Below are 12,053 nucleotides of genomic sequence, written 5' to 3'. Positions count from 1 at the left end.
AATTAACGTCATGGGTTTTAAAAAATGGCAATATTTTTTAGTTATGAATTGTGCAATAATTTACTTTGAGGGGGGCATGTATACATATACATTTCCTCTAATCCTTAGTAGAAAAATTTATTAACTCATTTGAGTTGATTAAAAAAATTGTTAAGTTAGTTATTTATAATAATTAAATGTTGTCATTCTTAGAATACCTTTACTAATTATATGCATTAGTTAAAATTATTATGTGATGAAATTTTTAACATGTTTAATTGTTACAGGGATCTCTATATGTATATGAAACAAATTAAATAAGAGAACAGTTTTTTCATGTCTCACTAGGAAAATAATAAAAAGGTGATGGTCTAAGCAGGCAGGGTGACGGTGACGACGACGGAGTTTACAACGGACAGCTGGTCCGGCAACCCAGCGATTTTTTCAATGGAGGAGTGTGTTAGTACGAGGGTCCCTTCATATGGAGATCTGCTTATTCAAGCATCACCTTGATGCCCCTACTTAGGTCACAAGCCAGCGTCACCTAGCTCGGCGGTTTCGTCCCACTCTCTGCCTCTTTATCAACATTAAATTCCCTCCGGTGTGGAACTTTTTTCAGAACCTACGCAGTTCTTAGCAGTAATTGATCTGAGAGATAAAGCTTTATGATGCTTAGAGAAAAGCTGACATATTGAACTTTCAGAAAGACGACGTCTTCATGCAACAAAAATATACCCACGTAATTGAGAGAATAACAACATACTATCGTAGAATCTTCTTGTAAATTCCAGGACCCGACTTTTTCCTTGTTTTTCGTAACTAATTAGAATTAGATTATCGGAAGAAGAGCATACTATTCGATAATGAATTCGTTGGAGTGATAATATACATGGGGAATATCATCTATATTATCTAGATAATTAAAAATTCAAGATCATGTGAAAAGGTAATATGATTATATGATGGTAGGAATAGGATAGTGCCCTTGCCGTTAAAACCTAACATGCATTATTTGACTGATTTTTTTAAATAAAAAGAGAGGTATTTTGAGAGATACCTCGTATTCATATAGTCCTTTTTGGTTTATTCTTTCTTTTTTTAATACTTTCAAATTTGCATAATTATTTTTTATCGTAAACTGTTCTTTCACATCACAGAGTCCACTCTATGTCTTCATGCTCTTGTAATTGGGTTGGAAACCAAATTAAATGAACATCGAACTATTAAAAATATACAACAAAATGAAAAAAATAATAATTAAAATATTGATTGGAGATGTGAATGTTTATTTTGTCATGTTAGTGCCATCACTAAAGTTTCAAGCTCATGAGTTGTAAAACACAATAATCCTTCTAATAATATTTGATCTAACACTAAAAGAAAACTATTCAAAAAGATCTCACAAATGAAAGCCGTCCTAAACATCACAGAATTAATATTCCTCCTATCCTTAATATAAGACATATTTGACTAATTTGATTAGATTAAAGAAGTTAGGTAAGTTTTTTTTTAATGGCAAGTTAGGTTAGTTAGTTAATTATAAGAAATATGACATGTTTTTCCTAGAACGCCATAAACATCTTTTTTAATATTCTCTCTTTCTCTCCTATTTAATTATGGTTGGGGGAGTATCAATAGGAGTAATTTAGAAAAAATTGATGAATATCAAAAGTAGGTCTTACATTTAGGATCAAGGGAGTATTTGGATGAAACCAAACTATAATTTGGAAAATAGATTTTGGAGAGAATAGATTTTGTGAAAAAGTGATTTTGAGAAGTGAGAGTATTTGGATAGTTGTTATCAGAAACACTTTTTATATATACAAATTACTAAAAAAGGTATAAGTTAATATGATAATTATATAAAAAATTGATTTTATGATGTATTTTAATTTGAAGGATAAAATTGTTAATAATATATTTTTTACCAACATAATTAATAATACTTAAGATAATATAATTAATAAATAATTAATATGTGTATATATATATTTATAAGATATAACATTAAATATGTTTATAAAAAAGGAATTGAGGGGTGTTGAAGTCATATTATTATTGAGATCTACTCTGATAGGCACAATTATTCTCTCCAATTTGAGCCAAAAGTAGAATGGATTCACTTCTCTTGAAACCATGGTTTTGGGCTCCAAAACCATGATTTTGACCCAAACTATGGTTTCAAATTATTTTTCCAAAATTGATCCTATTTGGGTGACATTCCGCCCAAAACCATGATTCTCAAACCATGGTTTTGGGGGTATCCAAACAGGCCACAAGATTAATTCAATAATTAGATTCTATATTAAGTACCACAGAAGCATTATCATAAATCACAAACACGTTATCTAAGAGCAGGCGTATATATATAAATTGTCACTAACTTCTACGTTCGTACATTACTAGTGTTACTTTTGCACCTAATATTTCAACATAGCGAGGCTTGGCAAGCTACAATGATTCAAGATGTTAATTTATATGTTTTCAAAAATGGTATTATGAGCATCGCATGCAAAAACAAACGCCAACATTTATTCAAAGAAGCTCCATTGAAGACGAAAACAGTTTTTGACCCAAAAAACAAAAAGAAGACGAAACCCATTTGTGGGGTAGCTAATAAAAAAAAAAACATGCTAACTAGTTGGTTCCATAATTTTCTTTCTGGCTTTGTCGATATCATCTTATCTTTAATATAATACTCATTTAACTAATTTAAAAAAATTAAATAAATTACTTTAAAATATTAAATTTATCATTTTTCCAAACTAATTTATTTGGCTTATAAACTAACATATAATCTAATGATATATAAAAGCATTTTAGAGAGATCATATAACAATGTGATCTCTGTTAAAAAAGGTAGCTATATTTAGATCACGGCAATGCGTCGGACGAAACCAATTTTTGATCCACAAAAAAAAAAAAAGAAGACGAAATCAATTTGTGGGGGTAGCTAATAAAGTAAATCATGCTAATCATTTGGTTCCATACTTTTCTTTTTGCCTTTGTCGATAGTCATTTTATCCTTAATATAACAGTCACTTGACTAATTTGGAGAGATTAAAGAAGTTAAATAAATTAATTTAAAATATTAAATTTATCATTTTCCCTTAAACTAATTTGTCTGACTTATAGACTAACATATAATCTAACGATATACAAAAGTATTTTAGAGAGATCATATAATAACGTGATCTCTGCTAGAAGAGGTGTTTACATCTAATGCACCATTGTACCTTGAACAAAATTATCTTTAATAGGAGGTTATCTATGCTTAGCCAAAAAGAAAGAAAGAAAGAAAGAAATACCCTACTAGAAAACATCCTTTTACACTACCTTATCTACCCCGGTTATTGAGCTAAAGATATAATAAATAAGGTGGTGGCGTTTTTACAAATAATAATACAATCTTGACACTGGTTATTATTACAAAAGGTATCATTATTACTTTTTACATTGAATGTTAACCCAACCGATGTAAACATACTTAAATGTCATCAGTTATTACAAATAACCAGTGTTACTAATCTTTACATTGGCTTATTTCTTACCTTTTCTTTGCCCTGAAGTAGTCTGAACTCGAACGGTCATCATGTCCTGTCATTGTCTGCTTAAGATCAGAAGCCAACTATCCTTCTCTGCCATCATCTTTGTCTACTACTGCCGGTGACCCCATAATGGTGAAATGGTAGAAAATCATCCTAACATGTCCTCCATCATTCCCTCCTCCTTTTCCCCCACCTTCGCCTCCATTCAACCAACTACTTGCAAGAGTAGCTACAATTGATTGCGGCCTCCATTGTATGGTGTCTCACTTCTACACCTTCAACGACAAGGTCAACCTCCTACTCTAATAGACACATTGAGTATGATGACATGGATGACCCTTTTGTTGCCTCCTCTTCGTCATTTGATGAAGAAGCCTCCTCCTCCGGCTATTAGTCTTCTTTATAATATAAAGATGTAATTTTTTTAAAAAAAAATATGTTGTAAAGGTAGCCTTTGCCCCACACCAATTATATATATGATCTATTTTGTAATGACCTACTCTTGCCTTTGTTCCATTTTATTTCTTTCATGAGCTATTTGCCTAAACCCTAATGCTAGTTTCTTTTTGTGCGAGATCAGCTTTGTATGTTTGTCCATTAAAAGTTGCAAGTTGTCTGAGGCTCATGGAGGCGGCGGCATTGAGTCGTGGTTTTCGCCATGTATTTAGTCCATTAAACAGGCTAAGGAACTCTACCAAGTATGTAGTCATTCAAGTATGATCAAACCCAAGTTGTAGTACCTTAAATGACCAAGTACTTATTAGAGATCTACCTCACCCTTGCAAAAAATACTAGCCTTCGTTTTCTTTTTCCTTGTTAACCACTGATGACTAATCTTCCTTTCTTTTCTTTCTCTCTTGTGAGCTATGTTCCTAAACCCTAATACTAGTTAATTGTTAATTACTTGACTTTATGTTTTCACAGTTTTTTTTGTTTGGCAAGAGAAATATTCAATCATTAGAAAAACTACCTAGTATAAGAAAATTAACTAACAAAAAAGGTCCACTTCTGTTCACCAAAAAAAAAAAAAGGTCCACTTCTACAAAAATAAATTGCAGAATTCATAAGCCACAAATATTGCCATCTTTCAAAACCTAAGTTTCTAGCTAGTGATTTTAAAATTAAAGAAGAGATGTATTTTGAAATACCTCACTTCACAATGTATGAAGGTTAATTTTGAGGCATACCTGTAACTTCGGCTAAATGCTCAGGCAACCCACGCAAACAAATAGGACTCAGAGAATACTGACACACGACAAATGCTAGCTACCAAGACGGAAGAGGGAGGAAAGAGTCTTTTTTCCACACAAAGAAGAGGAGATTTCCACCTGGGGAGTTAACAAACGTTGCTGTTACTTGAATTTCGATCATTAGATAATTAAGACCCATATTTCTTCTAATTCTCATTAAAGTCCCATTCGTATTGGGTTTTGGCTCTAATTCACCGAGGGTGGACTACATATATCTCAACTGTGAATTTGGGATGACGAAACCTGTGAGTTTGGAAGAACTGGGGTTTTTAATTCATCGAATATGTGTCTGTGTACATGTGTGTGTGGGCGAGGGCACAAATTTGCCCATTGTAGTATCCACAAGAGCGTCAAGCACTATAATAAAATGTTGGGAGTAAAAAGACTTGTGAACTTTTCAAACGAACCAAAAATGCCATTGCAGTTAATTTAAGCTAACTATGGTTACTTTTAATGGTGGGCCCATGTTGTTGTCCATGTGTACTTTGTTACTCGTACTTAGCCAAATAAAAAGATGACAACTTTGAGGAACCAGTTTGAGTGCTCATCAAAGTGATGAGCATGAGAAGCCTATCATATCTAAATACAAATCTAATCTAAACAGTCTAAATTTCAAATTTTCAATTAATTATTTTTTAATGAAAAAATTATTTTTAAATAAAATGATAATTAAGAAATCATCTTTGTTTTAGGTACTATTTTAAACAAATAAAAATTAAAAAAAATTAAATTTAGACCATCCACATCAGATATGGACAATCCAAATTTGATGAACTTTGATGAACACCCAAACTGATTCCCAACTCCCATGTGTTAATCCAATCACCATACAATTTATACTATTTTAATACTCTTTAATAATTTATATTCTCTCTCCTAGTCACCCATTCCATTGTCTATCTCTCATTCTCCCATTTTTCTTGTTCTAAATGAAAGACCCATTATGTAGTATAATTTACACTGTAAAATGAGCCTTATATTTAGGACTAAAGGAGTAGTGCATATATATAGTAGGAAAAAGCTAGGTCAAGTTTCTTATGTGTGTGCATGAAAGGAAACGAGAGAGCAGTTTTTGACGCCTCACTGGGAAAATAAAAAAGTGATGGTCTAAGCAGCAGGCAGGGCGATAGTGGTGGCGATGTTTACACAATGGACAACGCTGCTCTGGTAAGCCAGCGAGTTTTTCACCGGCGGGGTGTATTACTATTACAAGAGACCCTTTATTATAAACTATAAAGAACCACCTGCTGTGCTTATTCACAATTCATTCAAGCATCACCCTAATGCCCCTCCTTACGTCACAAGCGAGCGTCACCCAGCTCGGCGATCTCCTCTTAATCTCTGCCTCTTTATCAACACTAAATCGCCTCTCATTCCTTCCGGTGTGGAACCTTTTTCAGAACCTACGTAGTTGTTAACTGTAATTGATCTGAGAGATAACTAAGCTTATGCTTAGAGGAAGGCTGACATATTGAACTTTCAAAGAGACGTCTTCGTGCCACAAAAATATATCCACGTAATTTGAGATAACAACATAATATTTTACAATCTTATTATAGGTTCCAGGACCCGACTTTTTTCCTCGTTTCTCGTAACTAACCAACTAGATTATCGGGTATCGATATGGGGAATATCATCTACATTATGTAGACAATATGGTTATATGATGGTAGGATAATATCCTTGCCGTTGATCAGCTCAAATCTAATAACATACGTTATTTTACTGATTTTATTAAATAAAAAAGAGAGGTATTTTGAGGTACCTCGTACTCATATAGTGCTTTTTTCTTTTTAATTATTATTTTTTAATACCTTATACTAGCGTCACCTTTCATAATAATTATACGAGGTTGCTACAGTTGTTAAACTTGGCATGCACACGCATATGGATATGTATGTGTGTAAAAGTGCGTTGAGCCTTTGTATTGTCATATGTAATTAGATTCAAGCATTTTTCAACTCAATTCAAAACGAAAAAAATTAAGGACCCTGGTATTAATCAATCATTATCAATAGCTTAATTACTTATTGCAGTTCAGATTTTGAATAATTTAGATTGTATCACAATGATGAGCATATTTTACTAATCACTATGGTGAAAAATGAGAATATATTTATCATTATGTGATGAGCACTAAATGAGAATTCCGTTGGTTTTTGGTTATGCAAATAAAAAGAATTCGGACGTGTCCTCATGCTTTACACATAACTCTTAGGATATTACAATAATAATGATAATGATTTATAAGCTGGGCATGATTCATTATTAATATATGAATTTGCATTACTTCAAAGTCCACAGCGCTAAAAATTAAATAAGACACAAAATTAGTATATGTAAACATATATAGTGATTGGTGACAAATTGCCAACATGTGGCATTTCATGATAAGCTGGCTTTCCAGAGCAGTTATGTCTATTTTCGGTTTACATTCAGATGTAAACATATATAGTTATATCAGCATGTTTCTTTAGAGTAGAAAATTATAGGGTATTTCAAAATACCTCTCTTTTAAAAATGTATTGGTTATTGTGCTTAGTTTTTTTTTTCCGTTCCCATTACCATCTTATAGATTTTAGCTTCCTTTGATTTGTCTTGATATTTTCATTGACTTCTATTAGATTCTAGAATATTATTATAAATACATGAAATTAGGATTGGGAATAATAACCCAAGCTTGAGCATATAATAGGATTTAAATCTTGAGGATATATAACATAAGCTATTCAAGATTTAAATCTTGAGGATATATATTATTTCCGTTTGTGTTTTAATAGTTATTTGCATATATATCGTTATGTTTAATCTAAATTTCAGAAACCTCCTTTTTATTTGAAAAATCTCTATTTTAAAAAGGGAAAACTATATTGGAGGTACTTATACTTTTTGTCAATTTTCAATTTGGTACCTATGTATTTTTTGTTCTTAACTAAATCTTTAATTTTGCTCTATTAACATCATTAATCCTTATGTAGAGACTAAAAATATCAATAGAATAAATTTATAAGAGCTAATGTTGCTAAAAAAATAAAATTAAATGTTTAATTAAAGGGGAAAAAACACATAGGTACCAAATTAAAAATTGAGAGAAAGTATAGGTACCTTCAATATGGTTTTCCCTTTTAAAAACATATAAAAACCCTCCCTTCATCGTCTATAATTTCTTCCCCTTGCTTTGTGTTTTTAATTGGTTGCAAATTAAACTATATTAAACAACTCTTCTAAGCCTTAGAATGCATGGATGGTTTTGTGTGCGCTAAAAGGTGCGACTTTTTAATTATCCGTAAAAGTCCCACATTGAAAAAATCACCTCCTATAGCATATAGGTGCGTGATGGCATGAGCTAATAAGGTCTCATATCAGTTAATTCTCAAAAGATTCAAGTAATTGGTAGTGCTTGGTGCTAGCTAGCCAAAACAAACCATATCAGTCAAGGACAGTGTCGTTCACTTTGTTATCTTCAATCCTTTCCACGTATGAATGATTTGCATCATTTTCTTGAGATTCTTTTTGGATATTTATAGTTAATATACATACATACATACATAAATATATATATATATATATATATATATATAACACACGAAACGTACGAGAGCAGTTTTTGAAGCCTGACTATGAGAACAACGAAAAGGAAAATAAAAAGGTGATGGTCTAAGCAGGGAGGGGGGATCAGGAGGGTTTAGCACGTGTATGTGTACGGTAATTGGTTATATATGTGTGTATGCGTTACAGATACATACATAGAGTTGTACATATGTGTGCGTTACAGATACAAACATACAGAGGCATGCGTATGGTATATGAGTTACAACATGCTTATCCAAGCATCACCTTAATGCCCCTACTCAGGTCACAGGCTAGCGTTACCCAACCCGGCGGTCTCCTTTCAACCTCTGACTCTTAATAAACCCTAACTTCCCTCTCATTCCCGTCGGTGTGGACCTTTCAGAAGGATCATGATGATGAACCAGATGACATTGAACTTCTGGAGAAAGAAAGACGTCGCGAAGTCCAAACTGTACGTGACCTTTTTGGTGATATAGTAACCACATTATATTTTACTACACAATCCTACTATTATTTTTTTTTATCTTACTGTTATATTTTATAAGGCCCTGAGTTCTTCCTAGATTCTCGTAACGAGTTAGATTATTTTGTAAGCATCCGCATGAATAGAAGCCACATGAAATAAATAAAACGATATTATCGGAAGATCTAGAGCATATTATTCGACAATGGATACGTTGGAGGCTAGTAGTTGGGAAGTAACATTTGTAGATAATTAAAAATTCAGGAGGATATCTAAATATAATACTCCTCCGGTCCTTAATATAAGACTCATTTAACTAATTTGATTATATTAAGGAAATTAGGTAAGTTAGTTAATTATAAGAAAAGTGACACATTTTTCCTAAAACACCATAATCATCTTCCTTAATACCCCCTCTCCTTCTTCTACTTAATTATGGTTGAGGGAGTATCCACATGGGTAATTTAGAGAAAGTTGATAAATATGAGAAATGGATCTTATATTTAGGACCAAAATCAACTCAAGAATTGGGTCCTATATTAAGAACCGGAGGAGTATCAAGGTAGAAAAATATACACTCAATAAATCAAATCAGATTTGGATGAATATGAGGGATATTAGAAGAAATTAATGAATATTAGATTTAAAAATTATTCTTAACAAAATAAAATTTTTTCCAGCATATTCCGAGTAAAAGAAAATAAATCTCAATATGTCATTGATAATTAAATATGGGCATGACTCATGAAGATTGCCATTAGTTAAAACTTAACATCAGTTTACTGATTTTAAATGGAGAAAATTAATCTTTTGATTGTCTAAATTTTAACTCAGTTGGAACTCAATCTCTCAATTATAACTCGATATGATTCTATCCCTTAATGTTTAATTTAACTCGATCAAAACTCATTCCTTACACTTTTCACATTTAGTAAATTAATCCTTTTGCATATATTGCCCAGCTTGAGTTATCACATTGTCATCCTAAATGGCTTCCAATTAAGCTCCGGCACATGGATTCAATAGAAAATTAAAAGGAAAAATGAAGACCACGAGTAGAACCGGCGGCCAAGAAGACGCAAATGGTCCAGAATCCGTGACTACTCCATGAACCTTGTTTCCATCTCCCTCCCCTCCCCCCAGCAAGCACATGTATATTTTCTCCTGCTTTCTAATTACATTTATTATAAATAATTAACTAAATTATAATTTTTTAAATATTCATAAATTAGTTATCTAACTCTTATTATAAAGGTTAGAGGTAATAACACTGCAAGTATGTGATCTTTCATATGGCAAAGTTAACCAACGTTCCTTAAACTTCATGAGAGCGGGATTTGATGTTTAGAGCCTGGATGAGCAGTCTGAAGATGGACATGTTCAAATTATTAGTCCGGTACAAAAATGATAGAGTGGATAGAGTTAAAGTATTCCAAACTACTATTTCTGACACTACAAAATAATAAATTTTTTACTTTTAATATAATATCATTAAAATATATATTTTACGTTTGTAATTGGTCCCGAAAACATGGAGCATAAGTGAGAAGTTTAGTATTTTTAAATTTATATGTTGATGTTTGATCCTTCTAAATAATTAGAATTTTTAAAATCCTCAATAAATATTATTTTCTTTAAGTCATTTTCTTTAATTTTCCCATATATATATATTAGTGTTTATTAAACGTTGTAGGCATGAAAATAAGGGAATTAACCGAATAAACCCAATCATTTTGATATCATGAAATTACACTGAAACGAAACCGACCCTTAATTAGTTGTATTCATTTTTGTTTGTGGGTTGGTACCCTCTAAGCAATTCTTCACTTTAATTAATTTGTGAAAATTAAAAATTTTCGTTAAGTAAATAGAGTTATTTATTAAAAAAATGTGTTGATTGACGATTGTCTTAATGTATCAGTTCAATCAAACTCACTTAATGAAAATTCTCAATTCATATGCCACCAATATAAAGAGTTTACAGAAACTTCTTAAAATGCAGATTTTAGGATCTTTAATTTAAATGTTGGTAGTAAGAAGGAGAATTCTAATATAAATTTCTTAGTGCTTTTCCAAGTCAGTGGTAACCTAGATATTAATTAGTTTTTATATTTCATTTTCCTATTTTTAATGAATTTTGAATCTCACACCTTTTGCAACGAACAGTTTTTTTTTTTTTTTTTGCCGTCATGAAGAAGGCTATAAATACATAAGGAATTAATTACACAATAATGATATATATTTAAATAACTATAAAAGAAATAGTTATAATGATCATATTACGTGAAGATTTCGAGCAAGTATTAAATTGGAGGAGAATACTTAGGATAAGTTAGTAATTAACCGCGTTAGCCATAAGTTGAGGATAGCAACTTATCATTACTTAAATTTTATATAATTTACAAGACCCACTTATATGAATTTCTTTTTTTAAGAAAGAAGGTAGTACTTGCTTAAGGTTTGATCTCTCAATATTATTTTCGTCAGTATAAAACTTCAATAACTTTTTCCGCTAATTATCTTTGGACGATTTAAAATTAAAAGGAGAGGTATTATGAAATACCTCATAGTTGTCCAATTGATTACTTGGAACATGGAAGAATCCAATCCAATCAAAGTTCGAAGAAAGCTACCAGCTCGAACCCACGCCAAAGGGTTCTAGCCGAAGCACAAAACACTAGGCCCAAGCGAGCCAGTGGCATTCTCTCGCGCAAAAAATACACTAGTATGAAGTATGGATTTGCATTGGTGCTCATCAGTTTTGATGAGCACCTAATGCTCACGGTTCAAATTTAATTTTTATTTAATTTTTATTTTTTTAAAATAATTATTTTAATATGTATAGGATAAAAAATAAAAATAATCTCTTAACTATTATTCTTTAAAAATATAATTTTTTCTAATTTTAAATAATTATTTAAAAATATTAAAGCTGGACGGCGCAGATTACTCATCAGGTGATGAGCAGGTGCTCATCACCTGATGAGCATTGAATGCGGACGTTATGAAGTATCTTGTGTGATGAATTTAGAGAATATGACACAACAACACCCTAAAAAATGTTAAATGACAAGATTATGATACGTGAATTTTAAAATTCCAAACAAAACTCTTTGTAGTATTTTATAATTTTTAGATACTACAAAATGACAACATTGTTTCTATACTCCTAGTGACTACTTTTGTTAACTATTTTTATTTAGTTATTAACTATTTTAATTTTACTATTTGCTACTTTTG

This window comes from Neltuma alba, unplaced genomic scaffold (genome assembly GCF_004799145.2).
Source record: "Neltuma alba isolate B1F8T4 unplaced genomic scaffold, ASM479914v2 tig00010367_pilon, whole genome shotgun sequence".
In the NCBI taxonomy this organism is placed as follows: Eukaryota; Viridiplantae; Streptophyta; class Magnoliopsida; order Fabales; family Fabaceae; genus Neltuma; species Neltuma alba.
Note: the sequence above shows the minus strand (reverse complement) of the source record.